Consider the following 25,818-nt stretch of genomic DNA (forward strand, 5'->3'; position numbering starts at 1 on the left):
ATCAGTTTCCAATTTTTTGCCACCACAAAAAGAGCTGCTATAAATATTTTTGTACATGTAGGTCCTTTTTATTATTTCTTTGGGGTATAAACTTAGTAGTGCTATTACTGAATCAAATGGTATGTGCAGTTTGATTGCCCTTTGGGCATAGTGAAACATTTAGTTTCAAGCAAAACCGTATTTCAGGTTGGACACAAAAATAACTATCTTTTAAACCTGTATGATTATTCATATTTTTGTCTCAAAATCCATCTCTTGAGTCATTTAAAAATGCTCAAAGTTAACAAATATCTTACTTAATCATATTTTTTTTTCTTCCCTGATGTAATATGTAAAGAAGTAACATCAAGAGGGCTGGCTTAAGTTTTTAAAATAAGATAACTTAATCAACTTCTATAGTACGCACTTCCTGTCTGTACCACTCATTTGATGTTTACTGCATACTACTTGATATTATTAGTTGTATTTTATGTATATATGTCTTATTTATTCAATTATATTGTTAGATTCTTGGAAGCAGTAGCTTCTCATGCATATGTCTTCCATAGTGATTACATAGTGCCATATATAGAATTTTTTTTCGATATTTTAGTAAGACTAAATCTATGATTTCATTAATATGAAGTATTCCTTCTGCCAACACAGATCGCAACTCTTCCATGCCTTAGATAACCCTAAAATTTTTTTTAAATCAGATAAAGGAAGCATAAATACTCCTTGGTCTACCTCGTTCTGCAGGTTGTAGGTTGGATCCCTAGGGAAAAGGTACTCTGGTTTCACACTCCTAAAACTATATGTGTGTTTAATTTGATTCTAGTCACCCAGATGATATGATGGCCTCAAAACAAAGGCATTTACTAAAATGGTACAGTAAGAGCAGTAGCAAAACATCTCCCCTATAAACCTGGGGCATCTTCTTCTACAAATACATATAACATCAGTGGGAGAAGTAAACGCATAAAGAGTTCATAAGTGGAGAAGTATGTACCTAGAGAGCCTATTGCCAAGGCTGTTTTAGGAGGGGGCAGCTCATAGCCCTGAAGCTCCAGGTCCTTTGATGTCTTTGCCTTGCTCCTGCCAACTTTGGTATCAATCTTCAGCTTGTCCCTATCAGATGCTGCTGTTGTAATGCTTGCTGCATGATACTGCTTCACTTCTTAGTAAGCTGTAGTCATCACTGCTTCCAATTTGAGGCTGAGTTGACATCCTGGGGCACTACTATGCACATTTTAAAGAACTAGAATTATTGTACACCTTGAGATGAGTAGTAAGCTTAGCTCCAGGTCCTGCGTTGTCCTTTTTTTTTACTTTTTAAAATTTAATTAATTTGTTTTTGGTTTTCAATAATCACTTCCATAAGTCTTAAATTTTCTCCCTCTCCCTCCCCTCTCTCTCCCTGAGATGGCATACAATCTTATATGGATTCTACACATATATTCTTATTAAACACATTTTTCATTAGTCATGTTGCATAGAAGAATTAAAATGAATGTGAGAAGCTATAAGAAAAAAAAACCAAAACATAACACAAGAGATAATAGTCTGCTTCATTCTGCATTCCGATTCCATAGTTCTTTCTCTGGATGTGGATGGCATTTTGCCTCAAAATTCCAGAACTCTATCTCACCTTTTTAGCTGACTTTCACATGATATGGTCATATTCTTTTGCAAGATACTGTTGCTGGTTGCAGGAGTTGATTGAGAAATCCTCTCTCCATCCTGCACCCAACAAAAGGAGGGAGAAAAAAGATTGAGTAAAATCTCAAAAACTTCCTCAAGAGTTAGATTTTTCCTTTACAACTGTCTCTCTTCTCAACTGACTCTACAGTTTGATTGCTAGAAGGTCAATACCCCCACTAAGTAATGTGACTGGTCCTTGAACCACTAGAAGTTTTTGATCTCTATCGGTTGTCCTTCTCCCAAAGCAAGTGCCCTATAATACTTTCAGCTTGATTGTTGAATTTTCTTCCTCTGATGTTCAGGAAATTTCCTACACATCTCCTTTGTACCTCTTTTATATGATGCTCCTTATTGATTGCTGCTTCCCTCCAGCATCATTGTCGTTTTTCAGAGATTCTTTCCTCCCCCTGGAAACCCTCCTTTGGGACAAAGAAATGCAATTAAATAAAATAAGCCATCACATTGTATATAAATAGATTATCTTTATGGATTTCTGCAGTCCTAGTAAAGCTTATCATGAAGTGATGATTTTGCTTGGTAAGGGGGAGAGCCCAGTGGAAGCAAAGAAGTAAGATAAACAAGTGAAGATGCACTTATATTTCCCCTCACTAGTTTTCAAGGAGGGATGATGAATGTAAGAATAACAACAGACCTTTTCCTTTTAGGTAGATTGATTTAGCCATTAAAAAAAAAATAACTCACCTTATTGTGCACAAGAAAAGATATAAACTGCAACTGGTTAACAGAGGTGTTCTGTGTGTACTGCTGGTATAATCATCACTTGGAAGACAGCCATGTAGGGGCAGGGATGTCAGTTCAGCTGAAGTGTGAATCAGTGACAGTGGGGTTTGTATTGGAAGGATAATTCAGATACAGTCTAGGCTATAAATCCATGTGAGCAAATTGAGCCTCAGCTGGCCATATCGCTCTAGGGTGTGCTTTGGGGGCCTCAAATATTAAGGAGGATTTCTATTTATAATGATGCACTTAGCTAAGCTGTTATTTGGACAACAGTGTATCACCAGACTCATGTTGGAAACTTTTCCAACTTGATAGAACCTAAGAAAATTTGCATTTTACTTACATTCCTATTTCTGGAATGCTCTCCCTTTTCATTTCTACCTCCTGGTTTGCCTGGTTTCCTTCAAGTCCCAACTAAAATCTTTGCCTTCTGTAGAAAGCTTTTCTCACTCTTAACTCTAGTGATTATTTCCTAATTATTCTGTAAATATTTTATATGTTGTCTCCCACATTAGAAAGTAAGCTTCTCCTCAAGGACGGAAACTGTCTTTTGACTTTCTTAGTATCACCAGTATGGTGCCTGGCAAATGTATACTGAATAAATGCTTATCGACTGACTGGCATGGCCTTTGAGAACCTGAGTTTGCCATGATAAGTCAGTCAACAAGCTTTATTTATTTAGTGTTTGCAATTTGCCTGGCACTGTGTTATGCACTGGGAATATAAAGAAAGACAAAACCACAGTCCTTGCCCTCAAATTTATGTCTCAATGGGGGCAGATAACACATGTAGATAACTATTGACATGCGGTAGCAAGGAGTGGTGGTGGTGCGAGCTTAGGAAAGGCCTTCTGCAGGGGATGGGATGAAGCCAAGAGACGGGTGAAGAAGAAGAGCATTTCATTCAAGGGAGAGAACCAGTACAAAGATGTGGAGCTGGGGGATAGAATGTCATGTGTAAGGAGCAGCAAATAGAAAGGTCAGTGAAACTGGATTGCAGAGAGTATGGAGGGTAACAGTGTAAGAAAATTGGATAGGGAAGAAAGTTTCAGGTTATGAAGGACCTCAGATGCCAAACAGAGGATTTTATACTTGATCCTGGCGGTTATGGAACCACTGAAGTTTTTGGAGTAGAAGTGGTGTCATGGTCAGAACTGCTTTTTAGGAAAATCACTTTGGAAACTAAGTGGAGGATGAAGTGGAGTAGGGAGAGATTGGAAGCTCAGAGACCAACCAGAAGGCTCATACAGTGTTTATACACATATGTAGGCACTCAACTAACTGATTTCTTATACTGCATGTATTTCGTTTTGGAGGGAAAAAGACTAAGAGGGGGAAGATGGTTTTTTAGGTAAAGGGAACAGAGTGAGTAAATACATGAAGGAAAGCAGAAAGACACAGGGTGTGTTTAGGGAATGATGTGTAGTTCATTTTCCTAGAACTAAAGGGAACCTAGGGAACATTAGGAAATAGGTTGAAAAGGATAAGTTAGAACCAGAGCGTAGAAGACCTTGTATTTTATTTTGTAGGTAATAGGAAGTTATTGAAAGGCATGGGGCTTTGTTTTTGTTTTTATCAATGGAGTAGCATCATCACTTAGGAAACTTTCAAATCTATGTGGTTGAGATTTGATGAAGGTCTGAACATGGCCTTAGTGGCAGTGAGCATGAAAGGGAGGAACAGATTCAGGAGAAATAACTTGAAAGAGCAAAGACTAAACTCATTCATCTCATAATGAAATGTTAACAGACCCATCTGAAGGACTCTATCTGAATCTAGAAGCTGGAATTCTACAACTTCCTGTCCATTGATGTTTTACTGGGAAATGACTATGGGCCCAGTAGAGCAGGACTTAGCAACAGCCGCTGGGAAGAAACAACTCACCACACCCATGTATCCAGCAAAGATCTCCCACCTGGTAAAGCCTGCCTGCCATTTGAGATAAGCAGGGAGCAGGCCTGGTAGAAGCAGTGCACAAGTCTTAGCAACAGTTTTGATATGAGAAAGGAGGAGACTGATGACTTTTCACTTACTGGTAAATAAGAGAATCTTGTTGCCATTAACAGATAAAGATAGACAATTGAAGGTTATGATGGGATTCATTTGTTTTTAGGCATGTTAAATTTGAGTTGTGGGGGGTTGCACTTGGGGCATCTCCACCTTGCACAGCAGATTCTCCCAGTTAGGCTACCCCATATTTCAGGGTACTCTGTAGGTCTTCATCCCCCACAATAACAGCTTACAAGTTCCCACTATTGTGTTTACCTTTATTCATCAGCTAGAAAATATAATTAATTTAAAATCAGGGCCATTTAATGAAAATATGTGGTAAGAAAAGTATTAATAAAATATTTCCTTCATAAACCTCAGGCACACTTTGCCACTAATATGCATATTCCCACTGAGAAGAGGGAACACACATAGGGGACACGCATGGAGATGTACATGTGTAGGGAACAAGTATGATTGGGGCACAAGCATGGAGGGCCAAGAAAATGCACATAGTAAGACCACTTTCTTCTAGTAATATCATTACGCTGCTTCTGCCAGGCCTGCTCCCTGCTTATCTCAAGTGACATGCAGTCTCTGTCAGGTGTGTTGTCTTTGCTGAACATGTGAATGTGGTAAGTTTCTTCTCCACTTTGTCCTCATGTGACTGTCCCTGCTCTGTTGGTCCCATGTTACTTCCCAGTGCATCATCACTAGGCAGGAGGAGTTCTGTTCCACTTCCCCTTCTGGCTTCAACTGGTGCATTAACTCTTCCTTATAAGACAGTGGGTTCTGCTGTTGCTATTTAAAGTCAAATCAGCAAGCATTTATTTAGCTTCTACTGTGTGCCAGGCACTGTACTAAGTAAGCACTGGAGATACAAAGATAAAAACAAAACATATCCTGCCTTCAAGGAGCTTGCATTGCACTGGAAGAAAACAACACCCGCACAAATAAATAGATATAATGTGTGCAAAGTAAATATAAAATAATTTTGGGCATGAGGTGACACTAATGACGTTGAAATGGAAAAATCTTTGCTAGAAAAACTAGTAATTGACCTGGACTCCAAATGCAGCTTTTTATTCTGCTATACTATACTAGGTTAATGAGGCCCTGAAAGGGGCAGTGAAGTCCAGAGGTTTTTCTTCTACAATTCTTTTTAAAAGGTAAAGGCTCTAACATCCTCAGTTTCATTGGAATAGAATTGGAGGGAGGGGGGAAACTTGAGGATGTTTTTCCCGTAATAAAGTCTTGTTTCTTCAAATTGTTTTTGTTGTCATTGTTGTTTTTACTATAACGTTTATTTCCTCTGTAGAAAGACATACCTTACTCTGGGCCAAGCTCTTTGAAACACCGAGCCAGAACCTCTCTAGCTAACCAGTGTCTTCAGGTTTAAATCTGGCTTTCTACCTGGATTTCATGGTCATTAATGGAAGGATCTGTATTAGAAGATTCATTCTGACTTAGAAATTCCTTGTATTCTCTCTATTCAGTTCCCACTTATTAAACTGCTCATAGCATATGTTTTAGAGGCTTCTTTCACAACAAAATGCTTTTGAGGTTTCAGGTCTCCCATTTTTCAACCTCAAAATTCTTTTGGTATCCCATGCAAATGAGGTGGGGGGGAAAGGTGAAGGTACATGTAAACCTAAGAAGCAAGGCCCTTGTTTTCTGCCTGCCTAGCCACACTTCTGCCTTTATCATGTATACTTGGCCATCAACAAATCTTACATGTGTACACAGGACTGGCCACATACCTGCTCTACAATATCCAAATAGAGATGTCTACTGGGTAATTTGAAATATGGGGCTCGAACTAAACAAAATATGGTTGACAGTTAAGATAAAGAGTTTAAAATCTTTTCCATAAAAGTAGTTGAATTGCATGTCACAGGCACATCTTTTATAAAACCTTCAATATTCTAGCCTACTTTGTTTTTTCCCTTGAAACTACCTTCAAACTTCTAATCTATGCTACATCATTCAGAATTTATTATATGCTGTCTTATATTTGTAGTACATATTTTAGACTTCTTATTCTAACTCCCACCTGTATTAGCAAATTGGATTCTTAGAGGGCAGTTACTGCATCTCTCCTCAGGGTTCTTGAGGTAAACTCAGGAGTTAGAGGATGCTTTTCTTCTACAAGTGTGTATCCCTGTTGATCATCAGTTAATAGTAGTTAGCCAAACTTAATTAGCTTTTATAAATGGGTATTAGTTGGTTCAAACCATCCAAAAATCTGGGACACACTTCCCCACAATTATATACAATCTAGAGGAAAATGAGCCCAGTCTTGAGAGCATATGAGGCAAAGGGGGTAACTCACAGTACCCAGAAATTCTTTTGTGCTCTTCATAGAATCCTCATGAAGTTCTTTATTGGTACAATACAGCTTTCTGCTGGACTTCTTCCTTTGGCCTGGCCTCCCAGTGTAGCCAATCCCACTACTCACTGCTCCTTTGGAGACACTGCTAAGACACTATGAAATCCAAACTTTCCCATACCCTCTGATTAAAAGTGGATGTCAAGGAGTAATACTGAGGTTCTTCATACTGTTCCCCCCACCCCTTCCCAAGTAATTCCATTTTAGAGGGTGCACTGAACTATTCTTTCCTCCAGGTTATCAGGCATTAGAAAAATGTACATTTTTTTGAACTAACCTGTCTTATTAATACAAGCTCCTCAGGGTGTGACTGAGTCTCTTCAACCAGACCCAGTACAATTCCTGTGCAGTGTCATTCAAATTTATTGAATGGTTTTTTACTCTCATTTATTTAACTAGATTTTTTGTTCTTTAATGCCTCTGATTTATTTATTTAGATGATTTAATAACAATAATAATAGCTAATATTTATATAGCACTTATATAGCCAGGTACTGTACTAAACACTTTACAACTATTATCTCATTGATTTTCACAACAACCCTGGGAGGTAGATGCTATATTATCCTTATCTTGTAGTTGAGGAAACTGAGGCAGACAGATGTTAAGTGACTTGCCCTGGGGCCACTCAGCTAATAAGTGTTTGAGACCAGATTTGAACTCAGATCTTAATGACTCTAGGCCTAAGACTCTATCCACTGAGGCGGCTAGCTGTCTAGACCTTAGCCCATACTTCTGATTAACTGATTCAGTGGAGAAGTGTTGTTCTTATTATCAAGGTAGAGGCATAGAATATTTCTTTTGTATATTATTCTCTGAGGTTCTTTTTGTTTATTTGACTAGACCATAAGTTTATTGATTGCAAGGGGCTATTCCATATACTATTTTTATACTATACTATCTTTTAGTTTCTAATATAGTCCTGGCATGTTGTAGTAGTATTCAAAGTATTAACTTTGAAAGAGTAGAGTTATTATTTTTTAGTAATAATGACATATCAAAGTGTGAAAAGAAATTTTTGTTTCTCAAAATTTGCTATTTTGTGGTGCTTCTATTAGGAAGTTTCAGAATAACAATGCATGCCTTTCTCAGTTGATCCAACTACTATTAGCCATTGTTTAGAGGAACTCATTCTTTAATGGAATAAAATATTTCAGTGCCTTTGTTACTTTCTAGCTAATTAAAATCATCCTTTTTCTAGGAAATGTTAATGAAAACTAGTACTGAGACTGCTGAAGTTTTCATTGGAAACAACAGAATTCTTTGATTTGCCATCTGCCCCTGTAATGGAACAGATATATTTGATAATAGTTGACCATCGTTAGGAGATGGACATGGGTAAGTTGTATTTATTTTTTGAAGAATGGGCTAAATTGTGTGGCTTTGGAAGCATTTATCCTTCAGCTTTCAAAAGGTTAAAATTTTTAAGGCTAAACTTATGCATTGGTAGAAGCAAGTATTAAATTATGTTTGAGGAAAATTCTTCCTGTTTTGTTAGAGGCAGTTGAGAAGATATGATATTGTTCTTGGTATATAAAGTGTATCCTAAGCTAAACACTTAATGTAGGAGAATTGGACAGAGCAAGAGTGCTGGAAAATTATTTCAAAATGTTCTCAGAACATTCTAATCAGAAAGAAAAATGTTCTGGGATATTAACCATTTACTAAAAAATATTAAACGTTGATTTTTGTGATATCTACCATGCCAATATTCTTTTTCCTTATTGGATTTAACACCATCATTTAGTTCAGGAACTTGCAAAATGGTTGAGTAACCTAACTTTACTAAATAAAATTAAAACCACTGTAAGTATATTTGCATACAACATATCCAGGAAACTTTTGATCTAAAAATTTATCATTGCTCCACTGACCAATAATGTTCTCCAACTTTTCTAGATTTAAGTTCATTAAATCATAGAGTATTAGAGCTTGGAGGGACCTTCAAAGATGAGGGATCTAAAGCCAAATGCATGAAGTCATACCTCTCACTAATCAGTAATAAAGTCGCTAAATTCTTTTCCATTATTTAAAATTTCCCCATTATTTCATTTTTATCTGATTTTTGCTGCATTGTTAACATTGCAGTGTCATGAGAACTTAAGGAAAGTCTCCAGCATGTTGAGGGAATCGCTAGCAGTGAGCTTATAAAAGGATACAGATAAGAATCACATAGGATCGGCAAGCCTGGATAGGTTGCAATCTGCATTGTTGTAGGCAACGTCCATCGTGATGAGAACACAGATCCATTTCAGTGTAAAAAACTTCTCGTTTTCTTTTAAAATTGTTGGGTATGAAACCTTCCATTTTCCTGCAATTTCTCTTCCCACCTCAAAAATTTATCTTTCTCTGACCCCAGCAAAACAATAGGAGGATGTGGGGAAAGAATGGGGGGAAAATTCTCTAGTTAAATTGGTTTATGAGAGTAATGTCTGAAGAAATTTCTATACCATTTCAAAAATATTTCCCTTTTATAAAAACTTGTGTAAGCCACATATCTGGATGCTTAAAATGTATGCAGTTCTCAAAAATTCTTCATATACATGTGATATGATAGATACTCCGCCCTTGCATGATTTGGGAATTATTCTTAGTTGGTTCTGAGCTGTGCTTATAAACTGCTGAATGTCATCTCTTTTTGTCTCTGGCTATCTAGCAGTCTGCTCTATCCCCAGCCAAACTATCTCCCTGCATTTAAGACTTGTTCCTAAGAGCATATAGCCTACCAGGGTGGGGAACGTGCAGCCACACGTGTCCTTAAGGCTGCAGATCCCCCACCCCTGACTAAACAATCCAATGGAAACTAAGAACAAGATTATTTAACAAGTTGATTAAAGCTTAGAATAAACATCTCAGAGAAAGTTAAGATCTCGGACATGGAATGGTAGTGTCTCTTGCTGTTGAAGGAAAAATTCATTTTATGGAGGAGAGGATGGAGGGAAGGAGAGAATAAGCATTTATATAGTCCCTACTATGTTCCAGGCACTGGGCTAAGTCCTTCAAGAAGTGAAGGTGAGGGTTTCATGCCCCATGGCAGATGGACACTGCTATCACCCAAATCCACAACCTCGGAGCCTTCCTCAGCTCCTCACCATCCTTACCCCCTTACATCCAGTGAGTTTCTATGTTTTGTCTAATTTACCTCCACCACATTTCCCACATTTTTTTCTTCTACTCACATAGTTACTACCCTAGTTCAGTCCCTTATCTCATCTGTTCAATTGTAACAACCTCTGTATTGTATTACAACCTATTGTAATAACCTCTCTCTCCAATTTGTCCTTCACATTACTGCTGAAGTAATTTTCTTAAAGTGCAGGTGTGACCATGTCACTCACTTGTGCAGTAAATTCCAATGGCTCCTTGTCACCTCTAGGAGGCAGTGTTGTACAGTGGAATGATTGGCTCTAGATTCAGAGAACCTGGGTTCAAATGTCACTTCTGATACTTCCTCTGTGATTTTGACCAAGCCATTTGACTTCCCAAGACTCTAATCTTCATCACTTTCTTCATGTGTAAAGGAGGGGTCGGACCAGATGCCTTCCGGATCCCTTCCTTCTCTAGACCTTTTTTTCTCCAAACTCTTGTGTATTATATTTTAAAAGCTCTTCATAACCTGACCCCAACCTACTTATCCAACCTTATTACGTATTATTCCCTTTCATAATGCATTCTTTTCCTAGCCTTCTTACTGTTTCTCATACATGGCTCTCTCTACCTTTGCACAAGTTGTCCTGTCTGCATTGAATGCACCTCCTTCTAACTAGCATCTGATTTCCTTCAAAACTCAGCTCAAGTCACCTTCATCATAAAGCCTTCCCTGGTTCTACAGCTTAGTACTTTGCATGTATCTTGCATGTGTTTTGTATCTCTCTCTCTCTCTCTCTCTCTCTCTCTCTCTCTCTCAGACACACACACACACACACACACACACACACACACACACACACACACACACACACACACTGTAACCTCCAGTAGAATATAAGCTGCGTGTGGGCAAGACTTTTTCTGTCTTTGTATCCCCATTGCCTCCCTTATAGGCACTTAATAAATGTTTGTTGATTGATTGTTTGGAGTGTCTAATTCTGGAAACAGCTAGTAGGCGTTTTTGGTCAAAGTATAGAGTGTTTGAAGGGGTGTAATATAAGTCTATAAAGGTAGGTGAGAGTCAGATTTTGAAGAATGCCAAGCTGAGGAGTTTGCATTTTATCTTAAAGACAATAAGGACACTAAAGCTTTTTGAGCAGGGGAGTGACGTAGTTAGACTTGTCTTTTAGGATTACTCGTTTGGCATTAGTGTAGAGGATGAATTAGAGAAGGGAGAGACTAGAAAAAAGGGAGACCAGTTAGGAGGCTATTACAGCAACCCAAGTGAGGGCTGATAAGGATCTCATGAGTATATGAAAGGGGGTTGGTATGAATGATATTGAAATAGAGTTTATAAGGCTTGGAAGCTGGTTAGTTAGACGGCTGGGGAGAATGAAAAATAAAAAATGACTGACATTATAAAAACAGAATGACTGGACAGATGGTGGTTCCCTCCACAGAAGCATAGATGTTAAGAGGAGGGGCTGGTTTAGAGGAATATAATGATTGCCATAATATTAAGTTTGAAATACCAGTGAGATATCCAGGAGGAGATGTCCAGCACATAGTTGTTGATGCGAGAGTAGATTTCAGGAGAGAGTGCCAGCGTAGATAGATTTGGTAGTCATCTGCATAAAGATGAAAATTGAACACATGTGCTGATGGTAGTGTAGAAAGAGATGGGGATGGAAGACAGAGCTTTGAGAGACACCTACACATAGGTGGAAGATAAGTGATGATCAGAAGAAGAAAATGAGGAAGAGTAGTTAAACAGGTGGAAGAGCCAATAGAGAGCAGTGTGACTGAAGTCATGGAATAAAAAGCAAGTAAGATGAGGAATCAGTTTCCTGTAAAATCTTTTGTGTGTGTATGTTCAGCTGTATATATGAAAATATTCTTTCTGAGCTGGTTTAAATACTGGATTCTCCCCCAAATCATGCCTCCAAATTTTTTCATGAATAAGACTCTCATGGCTCTAGGAATTTTCTCTGACTGTCCCCCATCCCTAGAACTTTCTTCCTCTTCATTCCCACCTGTTAACTTCTCTGGTTTCCTTGAAGTCCCAACTAAAATCCCTTCTGCAGAAAGCTTTTCCCAATCCTCCTCCATTATAAGGAGGAGGATCTAGCAAAGGAGACAGAGAGGGAGCAGTTGGATAGGTAGAAAAATTAGGAGAGAGTATTGTCCCAAAAACCTAGAGAGAAGAGAGTATCAAGGAAAGAGAGTGATCACCAATATTGAAGACTACAGGGAGGGTTGAGCAGAAGGAGGATTGAGAAAAGGCCATTGAATTCAGCAACTAAGAGATCATTAGTAATTTCAGAGAAAGCAGTTTTGGTAGAATGATAAGATCAGAAGCTAGATTGTAAGAGGTTAAGAAGAGACAGGAGAGAAAGTGGAGGCAATTGTAGATGGGCTTTTCAAGGAGTTTAGCTACAAAGGGCCAAAGAGATATAGAATGATAGCAGAGATCGAAGGATCAAGTGACGGTTTTTCAGGATCGATTAAACATGGGTGTCTCTGTAGGAAAAAAACAAAGTCAAGTGCAAGTCATGCCATCATTTTTCTGATGGCATGGTCTTCTTTGGCAACGAAGGATGAACACAATCCTTTGAGCAGATGCAGTTGGCTGAATAGGGACCCAGCTAGCTAGGTAATTCAGCTCCTCCTCTCCTCTCTGCCTCCCCCTCACCTTCCTTCTCCTCTCCAAAGGAAGGTAAATTTGGATGGCCAAAAAATGCCCAGTTGACTTGGGTTTTACTGGCCAGTTTCCTCTCCTCCCCTCGCCTCCTGTCCCCTTTTTATAACTACCATGTCCCTGCTACCTCTGTTTATAAAGTATTCTGAGGCTATTCACCTTGTTAAACTTTAGCTAGTTTTTCATATTTGGTATTCTTGCATTGAGACTTCTTCAGAACATTTACTGATGCCTTTTTATGTCAGTTATTTCCTGATTCACCCCCACCCATCTACTCATTGAATCCTGGAACAAAGAAAAACAAGTATATTTAGATTGACAAAGTAACTAAGTCTGACAATGCAGGGGTATATGCTACATCCTCTGTTGACAGAACCAGTCATTTAAACTTGAGTTCATCTACCTTTTAGCTTTGCTTTCATTTGTCATAGTGATTGATTTATATGTTGTTCTGACGGTTCTTCATATTTTTTCATATTTCTCTGAATTCTTCATATTGATTTTTTCTTCTGTTGTAAATTCTGTTACTCCATTATTGCATTAAAAATTTCATTGTATTAATGTTCTCAAAATTTTCTTAACCATTCCCCAGTAAATGAGTGGCATCCAGCTTTATGCTACCACAAAAATCCATGTGTTGATATATATGGGACCTTTCTTTATTTTCTATGCCTATTAGTGGGATCACTGAATCAGAGGGTATGAACAGCTTGGTGACTTCATTCATGTATTTCTGAAATGTTTTCAAGAATAGTTGGGCTAATCTGCAGTTTCAGTAAGAGGGTATTCATATACCTGTCTTCCTGTAACTTCTCCAATCTATTATTTTCAATTTTTATTATCTTTGCTAATTTGGTAGATGTGAAATGAAGCCTCAGACTTGCTTTAATTTGTATTTATTTTTAGTGACTGGAAAAATTTTTTCATGTAACTATTGATCTTTTGTATTTCTTCATCTAAAAACTCTTAATATCTTTTCACTTTTAGAGTCTGACTACCTCTAGGCTACTGTGTTTAATTTTTTATTCTGGATTGTGCTTATCTCATCAGGTTTATTAATCTACTTTTCTGTTTTTAACTACTATCAGATAGTTTTGATGATTGCTGCTTCATAATATAATTTAAGATCTGATACTAAAAAATTGGTTGACTATTCTATTTTTATTTAATATTTTATTTTTTCCTTAATTAAATGTAAAAATCATTCTTAGTGTTCATTTTTTAAAAATTTGAGTTGCAAATTCTCGCCCTCCTCCTTCCCCCTCACTGAGAAGGCAAGCAATTTTGCATAGGTTGTATATGTGCAGTTATGCAAAACATATTTCCATGTTAGTCATGTTGGAAAAGGAAACAGATGAAAGAAAAAAAAATCTAAGAAAATGTAATGCTTCAATCTGCCTTCAGGCACTATCAGTTTTTTCTCTGCAAATAGCATTTTTGCATCATAAGTCCTTCAGAATTGTCTTGGATTATTGTATTGCTGAGAATAACTAAGTCATACACAATTGATCATCATACAGTATTCTTGTTACTGTGTACAATGTTCTCCTGTTTCTGCTTATTTCCCTGTGCATCAGTTCATGTAAGTCCAAGTTTTTCTGAGAGCATCCTGTTTGTCATTTTTTAAAGTACAATAGTATTCCATCACAATCATACATCACAACTTTTTCAACCATTTCCTCATTGATGGGTATCTCTTCAATTTCCAGTTCTTTGCCATTACTAAAAGAATTGTTATAAATATTTTTGTACATATAGGTCCTTTTCCTTTTTTAAAAAATATATAATTTGTTTTCTAGTTCTCAACATTCACTTCCACAAGAATTTGAATTCAAAATTTTCTCCCCATCTCTCCCCACCCCCACTCCAGGACATCATGCACCCCACCCACCCCTTCCTCCAGTCTGTCTTCCTTTTTATTACCCACCCTTCTTCCATCCCCCTTTCCCTCTGTTTTCCTGTAGGGCAAAATAGATTTCTATACTCCATTGCCTGTATAGCTTAATTTACAGTTGCATGCTAAAACAATTTTTAACATTCATTCTTGAAGCTTTGAGTTCCAAATTCTTTCCCTCCTTCCCCATCCACCCTCATTGAGAAAACAAGCAATTCAGTATAGGTCATACATATGTAACAATGCAAAACATTTCCATAATAGTTATACTGTAAAAGACTAACCATATTTTCCTTTCCTCTGTCCTATCCTGCCCTCAATTTATTCCATTTTTTCCCTTGACCTGTCCTCCCCCAATAGTGTTTGCTTCTGATTATCTCTTTCCCCAGTTTGCTTTGCCTTCTATTATCTTCCCTCTCCCATCCATTTTCCCCTTGCCTTCCTGGAGGGTAAAATAGATTTCCATATCCAGTTGAGTGTGTTATTCCTCATTAAGCCAAATCCTATGAGAGTAAGGCTCACTTATTTCCTTTCATCTCCCCCCCTTCCCTTCTATTGTAAAAGGTCTTTCATGTGAGATGATTTGCTACATTCTACCTCTCCCTTTCTCTTACTCTTAGTATATTCCATTCAACAATAAATTTTATTTTTTTAGGTATTCTCCCTTCATATTCAGCTCACCCTCTTCTCTATGTGCATATATACATATATATATACACACTTATACATACACACACACACATATATACATACACATACACCCATATACATATACATACCTACACATATATAATATACACATACATACCTATATACACCTACATGAGTGTATATATAAATATGTATGTATATATTTTTATATACACATATATATTCCCTCTAACTACCCTAATACTGAAAAAGGTCTCATGAGTTACAAATAACATCTTTCCATGTAGAAATGTAAGCAGTTCAACTTTAATGAGTTCCTTAGGGTTTCTCTGTCTTGTTTACTTTTTCATGTTTCTCTTGATTCTTGTATTTACAGTCACATTTTCTATTCAGCTCTGGTCTTTTCAACAGGAATGCTTGGAAGTCCTCTATTTCACTGAAATTCCATTTTTCCCCTGAAGTATTATACTCAGTTTTGCTGGGTAGGTGATTCTTGGTTTTAATAGTATCTCGTTTGACCTCTGGAATATCGTATTCCAAGCCCTTTAGTCCCTTAGTGTAGAAGCTGCTAAATCCTGTATTATCCTGATTGTATTTCCACAATACTTGAATTTTTTCTTTCTGGGTGCTTGTAATATTTTCTTCTTGACCTGGTAACTCTGGAAGTTGGCTATGATATTCCTAGGAATTTTCCTTTTGGGGTCTCTTTTAGGAAGTGATTGGTAAATTCTTTCCATTTCTATTTTACCCTCTTCTTCTAGAATATCAGGGCAGTTTTCCTTGATAATTTCTTGGAAGATGATGTCTAGGTTCTTTTTTTTGATTATAGTTTTCAGGTAGACCAATAATTTTTAAATTATCTTTCCTAGATCTATTTTCCAGGTCAGTTGCTTTTTCAATGAGATATTTCACAGTCTTCTATTTTTTCATTCTCTTGGTTTTGTTTTATAATTTTTTGACTCCATTCTAATTTTTAAAGAGCTGTTTTCTTCAGTGAGCTTTTGAACCTCCTTTTCCATTTGACCAATTCTGCTTTTTAGAACATTCTTCTCCTCATTGACTTTTTGGACCTCTTTTGCCATGTGAGTTGGTCTATTTTTAAAGGTGCTATTTTCTTCAGCATTTCTTTGGTTCTCCTTTAGCAAGCTGTTGACTCACTTTTCATTATTTTCTTGCATTGCTGTCATTTCTCTTCCCAATTTTTCTTCCACCTCTCTTACTTGATTTTAAAAATCCTTTTTGAGCTCTTCCATGGCCTGAGACCATTGCATACTTTTTTTTGGAGGTTTTGGATGTAGAAGCCTTGACTTTAATATCTTCCTCTGATGACATACTTTGTTCTTCCTCATCTGAAAGGATGAAAGAAAATACCTTTTTACCAAGAAAGTAACCTTCTATACTCTTTTTTTCTCCTTTTTTGGGCATTTTCTCAGCCAGTTGCTTGACTTTCGAGTCCTTTGTCAAGGGGAGGGTATACTACCCTAAGCTTCAGAGGTTTTGTGCAGCTATTCTCTGAGATATCTCTAGGGACCTGTAAGTTCTCAGTTCCTCCAAGGTGGCACAATCAAGGGAGATGAGTTTATTCCTTTCTTGGCCAGTGCTCTGGTCTGTGAGCAATCACAAGCACTCTTTTCTTCCCTGGAACTGTGAGTAAGGTTCCCTTTCCACACTCACCATCAGCTCCCAACACAGCAATGCTCCTCCTCACCCAGGACTGTGACTCAGATCAGCTACTTGATTCCCTCAAGGTCTTTTGACTGAGGGCTCCAAAAGTGGACCCTGTGGCTGCAGTGCTGTTGCCACTGCTCTGGGGCTGAGGCTGGGGCTGGATTATGCTCCCCTCTCACCCAAGTGAAAGAGCTTTCTTAATGACCTTTAAAGCTGTCTTTGGGGTTTGTGGGTTGAGAAATCTGGGAACTTCAACTGCTACCTGTGATTCCGCACCTTGAAGCCTACTTCAGTTCTGTCTGTGCCACTTGGCCCAGGCTGGGCTGCTCTCTGCCCTGATCCCGGTGCAACAGACCAGGCTGTCTTGGCTTGGAAATTTGTTTCACTCTCATTTTGTGGCTTCTGCTTCTCTAGGATTTGTTTATAGTCATTTTTTACAGGTATTTTATAGGTTATTGGGGCAGAGCTAGAGTAGATCAGTCCTTCTACTCTGTCATCTTGACTCCACTCCCCTTTTTGTTTTTTATCTCTTTGGAATACAGACCTAATAGTGATACTGCTGGGTCAAAGGCTATGTATAATTTTGCATCCCTTTGGCCATGATGGAATTAAGTTCAAAAGTCCACCAACAGCTCATTAGTGTCTCAGTTTTCCCACATTCCCTCCAAAATTTGTCATTTTCCTTTTCCTATCATATTACTTAATATGATACATGTATAGTGGTACCTGAGAGTTGTTTAAATTTGTATTTATTATAATCAGTAGCAATTTAGAACATTTTTTGGGTGATTCTAGATAGCTTTGATTACTTCATTTGAACACTGCATGTTCATATCCTTTGCTCATTTATCATCTTGGGAATGGCTCTTATTTTTATAAATTTGACTCAGTTCTCTATATTTGAGAAATAAGCCTTTATCAGAGAAACTTGCTATGAAATTTTTCCTCTCTTATGATTACTATGTATTTCTCTTCATCCTATGTCCCCCATTTATCCTACGCTCTCTCTTCCTTCTCTCCTTTCACCCAGTCCATCCTCAAATGGACAGTTTTGCTTCTGACTACCTTCTCTTTCCATCTGTTATTCCTTCTATCAGCTACCCCCCTCCATTCTCTTATCCCCTTCCCTTCCTACTTTCCTACAGGGTAAGATACATTTCTATACCTAGTTAACTACATGTGTATGTTATTCCCTCTTTGAGCTAGATCTGATGAAGGAATTATTTTCTTTGGTGAGCTTTTGTACCTTCTTTTCCATTTGGTCAATTCTACTTTTTAAGAAGTTTTTTCTTCAGTGAATTTTTGTATATCCTTTTCCATTTGGCCAATTTTGTCTTTTGAAGTGCTTTTCTCTCAAATGGTTTTTTGTGCCTCTTTTACCAGTTAGCTTGTTCTGGTTTTTAAGGTATTATTTTTTTCAGTATTTTTTGTGCCACCTTTACTAGACTTTGTTTTCTTTTTTCAAAATTTTCTTGTATCGTTCTCATTTCTTTCCCCAGTTTTTCCTCTGCCTCTTTTATTTGACTTTTAGAATCCTTCTTGAGTTCTTCCATGGCCTGATACCAATTCACATTTTTCTTTGAGATTTTGGATGTAGCAGTTTTTACTTTGTTGTCTTTTTCTGCATCTTTTTTTTTAAATATTCCCTGTCACCACAGTAAATTTCCATGGTCAGCATCTTTTTTGCTGTTGTTTTGCTTTTTCCAGCCTATTTCTTGATTTTTATATTTATATTTTAATATTGGGCTATATTCCCAAGGTGGAAAGGGCACTGTCCCAAGCTTAAGGTTTTTTGTGCAGCTGTTTTCAGAGCTAGTTGTGGAGGTCTATATGTTTTTATTTCTTCTCACGTGATATGATCTAAGGAGTGGTGTGTTTATTCTTCTCCTGGCCTATGCTCTGGTGTGTGGGTAACCGCAAACACTCTTTTTGGCCTTGGAACTACGACCAGGGTTCTTGCTACCCCGCGACTACATGGTATGGTATGCTAGTGCTCCTCCTTGCCCTAGGACTACAACCCAGGACTATCACCTAGATCCACATATAGGCAGTGCAAGAGTCCTGCCCTCCATGCCAGCAGAGGGACCTCTTTATTCTCCTTTTGACCAGTTATCTGACTCCCTTACTGTCTGCGGGCTGAGGTCCAGAAACCATCACTGCCGGTACTGATTCAATCACCCCCGATAACTGCTGCTGGTTTGCTGAGGCGTGGCCTGCACTCCACCCTCACCCCAGTATGACAGACCTTTTCTGTCATCTTTGGGGTGAAAAACTGTTGGACTAGAAAATTGTTTCACCACATCCTTTGATGGATTCTGCATCTTCAGAATTCATTGTGAGGCATTATTTAAAGTTGTTTCAAGGGAAATTTGGAAGAGTTCAGGCAAGTCCCTGCCTTTTCTCCCCATCTTAGATCTGCCCCCCCCAAAGTGGAACTATTTTAGAGAGAGATCTTAGTTTATGTGTGATGTTACCAGTCATTCTCCTCAGTACATATTTATTAAGTAGTTAAATATAGTTCATGACCTCTGTCAGTAGCAGAGGAAAGTGTAAATAAAATCATTTAAATATAAAATGGAACCAGAAATGTGGTTATCCCACCTATCACCAGAGTCCTGTATAAATCAATTATTTATTCCTTCTCTGTGAAATTAATATTGTACTATTCTGAGATAAACATAAAGATTATTTTTGTAAAGAATTTTAGAGATGGAAAGCAATGAATGAGGGTTGTTGTCCTTTAGATGTTTTTCAGTCCTGTCTGACTTTTCATGACCCCATTTGGTGTTTTCTTGGCAAAGATACTGGAATAGTTTACCATTTCCTTCTCCAGATCATTTTATAGATGAGGAAACTGAGGCAAACAGGGTTAAGTGACTTGTCCAGAATCACACAGCTAGTTAGTGGCTGATACCAAATTTGAACTTAGAAAGATGACATTTGCTGATTCCAGGCTTGGCACTCTATTCACTATATTACCTGTGGTTGCCTATGAAAGTTGGAAGTTATTATATCAAAGAAAACTAAAATTACATCATAGGTTTTCTGTGACCTCACAAGCACTTCTGGATTTGCTGTCATAGTTACCATGTCGCTGTTGGAATTCAAGTGCTTTGTAATGTTAGTGCATTGGGAAAATCCCTTCACTGCCCTAGCTGCAGCCAGGAGAACTCAAAAGACAGATGATCCCAAATGGGTTCCTTCTTAGACTAACAGTTACAAGAATTGGTGCTTCATTTTCATTTTTTGGAACTGGTAAAGCTTTATCCTTGATGGAGGAGCCATAAGTAGTTTTATTTATTCTGCTAGTTGATTGATTGCTTTACAAGTAAATGTGGAACTGGAATTGATTGATTCCTGTATTTTGTTTGAAAGTTTATTCTTTAAGTGAAAAAACCCTCTAAATTCTGTTTGGAAATGAGAGAAGCATGATTTTCTGAAAATTATAATTTTCAAGGCAACGAAATAAGGAAAGCATTACTAAATTGCAGTCATTTTCTTATAGACTATCACAGCTGTAGCAAGAGCACTGTACTTAGGAGTCAGTAGACGTCATTGAAATTCTGGCTTTGCCACTGTTTGTTTGTGTGACCTTGAACAAGTCAAGTCATCTCTTTGGGCTTTTGTTTACTCAGCTATAAAATGAGGGGATTGGATTAAATGATCCCTAAGGTCCTTTTCAACTCTAAAATCCAAAGATTCTAGATTTTTGCTCCTTCCCTTTGTAATATTTCTTTCTTAAATGACTTATATATCCCTAAGGTGATACATTGAGAGTGTCTGAAATGTTGTCATCAAACTAATGCTCAAGACTAAGAAAATTCCAGGAACTACAGAATAATATCTGTCAATTTTTTAATATTAGTGAAAATTCTTTATTTAAAATTTTAAAATAAGGCCCCTTGATTAAAATTACTTTTATTGTCCTCTAATTTAAGAAAGCATTTCAGCTTGTTCTAATATTATTTATCTGGAAAGGAAGTTTTAGTTTAAAGAAACATCTTGCTTAAGAAGGTGTGCTATAATAATAATAGTAATAATCCTGCTTTTTTCCAAATGAAGATAATGCTGATGCCTGACTCTCAACTTGATCTGCTGTTTCTCCAGGACTAGTGACAGATAAATTTTTCTCCTACTCCTATTTATGAACATGTATTTGCAAGCTGATCAAGTCAGTTAAGGGTGTAAGTCAGGAGTCATAGATCAGAGCAAAGCTGGTTTATAGAGGGATAAAATCTATTGCCTTGGGCATTAGCGCTATGTTCTAATCAACCAGCTATAATACTGATTGTCAGTTGTGGTAGAGTGTAGCATTGAAAGTTTTATTATAAAGAAGTGTACTAAGAATAAGACTGGCAAATCTAGGTTAAATGACTTTATTAATGAAACTGAAGTTGATAAGTATGAATTTTTGATTAAAATAATTGTGACTTCTTGTTTTGATTAGATTTATGTTAAGGATCTCCCTATTGTGATGTACACGGGATAGTAGTTTAGTTATGGGAAAGATGCATGGTATAAGCACAAGCACCTATACATATTTTTCTTTAAACTTTTTAAGGAAAAAAGTTGAGGAATTCTGATTTTTAAATCAAAATTATATTTTAAACTACTGTACTTAGTAAAATAATTAAAAGGCAGAGGAGGGTCATAGCTTAAAACAGAACTGTAGAATTAACCAGAAGTTCATCTGTGTGTTAGTCCTGAACAGTTCTAGCACACACATGTCTTAACTTTCACTAATTACTTTTTGTTGTTCTACTGAGCTTACTCCACCCCCATAGTCCAGTAACTCATTGTCAGATTCATAGATTGTCTATAACTCTTCCTTCTTCCTGTGGTTCTTTCACTTTCAGGTCTTTTCATTGATCATGAGCATTTTAAACAAAGAATCATCTTGTAAGGGAAAGAATGTGAAATTCTAATTAAGTGACTTTCAAACTTTTGTTTCATGGGATCTATGGAATCTCTGAAACATGGCTAGGGATTTCTTGAAAAAAAGTACAGTCATGTACAGACAGATTCAATGTCTGCTCCTTCATCTTTAGGTCCCAATATACCACTACAAAGACCCAGAAAATTTGTACAGCCTTAAATTTTAAAGACCACTAGTCTACACAATTGATTTTTCTTATTTCTGCTTAGCTGTAATAAAAGTTTGGGTTAGAAATATATATAAAATAAAATTTTGCATTTTAATCATCCACTCTGTCTTTGGCACTTGTTATAGATAATCAAGTGCTAGTTCTAGTTTCAATTATGCATCCCAGCATCTGCTTACATTTTAAATTCCATTATGTTGCTTTTTATTGTGTTTAACTTTTTATCTAGTAGAGATATCTAGTAGAGAATCTTTGGTTCCCTTAATGCCTAATTAATTTTGCTAGCTTTTTTTCCCCACAGCTCTTATAAAAAAGCCTGGGAAGAGAGAAAATTGAAACTATTCGGCCAAAATGCCCACTTTGTTTCTGAATGATTTCTCCCATGAAACTTGATGCTATGTTTCAGTAATAGAATTTATTCTGTTTTACATAGGGCTGGATTGTAACCACAGGTGCTGCGACAGAAAACACTTTAAAGATGCATAAAAGTCTGTTTAAAGTGAAGAGGAAGAACTGGATAAAATAATGAGGTAAGGAAAGCTTATATTTCCCATCTAAATAGAACTCATCTGAATCTTAAATTTTATTGCAACTCCAGTTTTTAGAATTTTGCATTCATTGATGTGATGTGAATATCATTAATAAGAAAGACTAGACAGATGTGTGTATAGCCTATGGCACTTCAGAAGTACATGATATCCTTTTTGGTTGCTTGTAAAGGTCCTTTTCCTTTAAGGAAATTTTTCCTGCCGACTGTTTAACAGAAACCTTTTTTATTTGTTAAAAACGTCAAGAAGACAAAGAGCACAGAAATTAGGATAGATGGTTCATATGAGAAGGCAAATCAAGTAGGAACATAATAGATGTTAATTAGTTTGATTAATGTTGTCTACACAAAAAGAGATTTGATTACTCTGTGAAACTCTGAACTTGTTGAATATGTTTTGTGTCTGTTACAGTAATTGATAAGCCCATTCCAGTGGTCTCTTTTTTAACTTTAATGGAAGTTTTGTTTAATTCATTTAATCAGATATTTTTTAGCACTTACAACATATAGAATTCTGGACTACAAACTCTGAAATAACCTGGAAATCTAAATTAAATACATATCACTCAAGTTGCAAGCATATGAATGCTTATCATATTTTAATTCCTTTGTGCCCTATTAAATTCTCTGGAGGATGGAAAAAGGTATTTGAATACAAGATTGATAAAATTTATTCTAGAGCAATGAGGTAAATATTAGTAATAGGACATAGTACTTATCCTAAAGGAGCATAGAATTTAATAAGGAAAACAATATAGACAAAGAGATAAGGAATATGAATATGGATATTTTCCCCTTTATGAAATAGATGTTCTAATGCAGTTAATTTCTTTTTTAAAAAAATCATCATATTTTTATTTATGACTTTCATGTCATATTTTTTCTAACTTTATCCCTCCTATTTCTCTACCTAGGGGGCTTTCCCTCATAACAGAATTTTAAAAAGAAGGAGGGAAAAAAATAGTTCAACAAAACTAACCAGTATATGCCAGTTGTGTCTGGCAGTATATGCAGAATTCCATACCCATAGTCTTCATAGTCTGCAGTGATGAAGAGGTATATTTTCTTCATCTTTCTTCTTTGGGACTATACTTAGTCATTAGAACTAAACAATGTTCAGTCTATATTTTTGGCTCTTTGTATTTACATTGTAGTTGGCCATTGTGGCAGGGGGGCAGAGTGTTTTGTGTGTGTGATACTAATTGTTATTGCTTTGAAGAGTATTGTGTTTCTTGTCCCAGAGTTACATAACAACACCAATAGACTATTGCTATTAAAAACACAGGCCTTTGTTTCTGGAAAAAATTTGGAATCATTAAAGGAGCTTTGAAATTTGCTGAAGGCAAACTAGTCTGTTTTCTTCTAATTTAATTCTTAGCCCAACTCATTTTCGATGTGTACTATCTGTGTTGATGTATATACTGATAGAGAAGTTTTACAGCATTTCCAGATAGACATAATAGACATCTTCTATACTTATTTTTTCCTTTGTGGATGGTCAGGAGCCATTATAATACTTGATGTAACATCTGGAGGACATCACTGTCTAAAGGAAATCCCTCTTCAAAATGGCCTGTACTGGATTTCCTCCATCACAGTGGCAAACACTCTTGGCAAACATACATTTCCCTGTTTTATACCTTGCATGATGTTTATGATCAAAGGGTCCCTGAGCAATGTTATCTCTGTAGTTACTTACATCTTTTAAGAAAACTTGAAGGATCTGGACACATATTTGGATAGTACTTTGTTGGAAGAGAGTCTTTAAGGTGCTGTTTTCTTATACCAAATAAAATGCTTTTTTAAAAAAATAAAGCAGTAAGGCACAGTAGAATCTTGGAGTCACTACATCCTTCAGTCAGTTGTGTGGTGAAATGAAACATTTATTAAGCACTTACTATGTGTATATTATGTTTCCAATACTATCTGAGCACTGGGAGGATCAGAATAGAGAACAATACAATCTCTGCTCTCAAGGAGTACATATCCTACTTAGGGCAGATATCCTACATAAGAAGGTTCAGTGTCAGGGCAGATGGGAAGGTCAAGCACACTTTGGGGAGTTGGTTAGTTGTTGTCCTTCATTCTTGAAGAGAACCAAAATGGCATCACTATGTTAGAATCAAGTTACAGTGCATTCAGCTATGGCTGACAGACCAGTACAAGCTTGGAATACTCTACCACAGGTTGGGCACATACAGTCCATGTGAACATGGATTCTCTAAATTTGCACGTCTTGTGTTTCTTTGGAGCTACTTTAGTTCTGCTTTGCCCATAGAGTAAAGTACCTTTTTTGATCAGGGGCCTCCATGCTAAGCAGCTCTGTGCTCATGTTTCCCATGTCACACAATCAATTTCAAAGTTCTTAAGAGAGACTTTGACAGTGTCCTTCTATTGCTTCTTCTGACCATCATGTGAACACTTGCCCTGTGTAAGCTGTCCATCAAATAGTATTTTTGGCAAGCATACATTTGGCATTCAAACATGACCAACCCGGCATAGTTGCATTCTCTGCAGTAGACTTTGAATGCTTGGAAGTTTAGTTCAAAAAAGGACCTCAGTGTCTGGTATCTTATCTGCCAGCTGATCTTCAGAATCTTCCTAAGACAATTCAAATGAAAGTGATTCAGTTTCCTAGCATGGCTTTGGTATATTGTCTAGGTTCCACAGACATACAACAATGAAATCAGCATGACAGCTCTGGAGATCTTCAGTTTGGTAGTCAGTCTAATAATACCTCTTCTCTCCCTTACTTTCCTTCAGAGCTTCCCAAACACTGAGCTAGTTCTAGCAAAGCATGTGTCAAACTCATTATCAATGTGTACATCTCTTGAAAGTATTAACTGCCAAGGTGTGTGACCTTGTCCACAGCATTCAGAACTTCTCTATTTGCTGTAACCAGTGGTTCCACATATGCATGGTGTGGTGGTGACTGATGGAGCACCTGTGTTTTCTTGGTGTTAATTGCTAGGCCAAAATTGGCACAAGCAGCAAAGAGTTGATCCATATTTTGTTGCATCTCAGCTTTAGAGCCTGCCTTGACTGCCCAATAATCTACAAACAGAAAATCATTCACCAGTAATCCCTCCACTTTAGTCTTGGCTTGTAGCATTTTCAAGTTGAAGAATTTACCATCAGTGCAGTAGACGACTTTGATGCCATGTTCATCCTCATTAAAGATGTTTGACATCATCCCTGAAAACATGCTTAAAAACATGGGAGCAAGCACGCAGCCTTGTTTCACTCCATTGGTGACTGGGAAAGTGCAAGAGCATTATTTATTATCCAGACCCCGAGCAAGCATGTCATCATGAAATTGACATACAATACTGATGAACTACTTCAGAGAACCAAATTTTGACGTAATTTT

At 37.1% G+C, this 25,818-nt stretch overlaps 1 protein-coding gene across 3 annotated transcripts in view; it reads left to right on the forward strand.

Moving 5' to 3' along the window:
* Positions 1-25,818, forward strand: part of ZHX3 (zinc fingers and homeoboxes 3) — a 157,957-nt gene that overhangs the window by 47,488 nt on the left and 84,651 nt on the right. For 2 of the 3 annotated variants that reach the window (XM_072631490.1, XM_072631487.1), the window contains exons 3-4: positions 8,000-8,136; positions 22,335-22,431. The gene's annotated coding sequence lies outside the window, so the exon portion shown is untranslated. The remainder of the gene's footprint in view (positions 1-7,999; positions 8,137-22,334; positions 22,432-25,818) is intronic. The other variant, XM_072631489.1, reaches the window with a different exon arrangement.

The sequence above is a fragment of the Notamacropus eugenii genome, chromosome 1 (assembly GCF_028372415.1).
Source record: "Notamacropus eugenii isolate mMacEug1 chromosome 1, mMacEug1.pri_v2, whole genome shotgun sequence".
NCBI classification, from domain to species: domain Eukaryota; kingdom Metazoa; phylum Chordata; class Mammalia; order Diprotodontia; family Macropodidae; genus Notamacropus; species Notamacropus eugenii.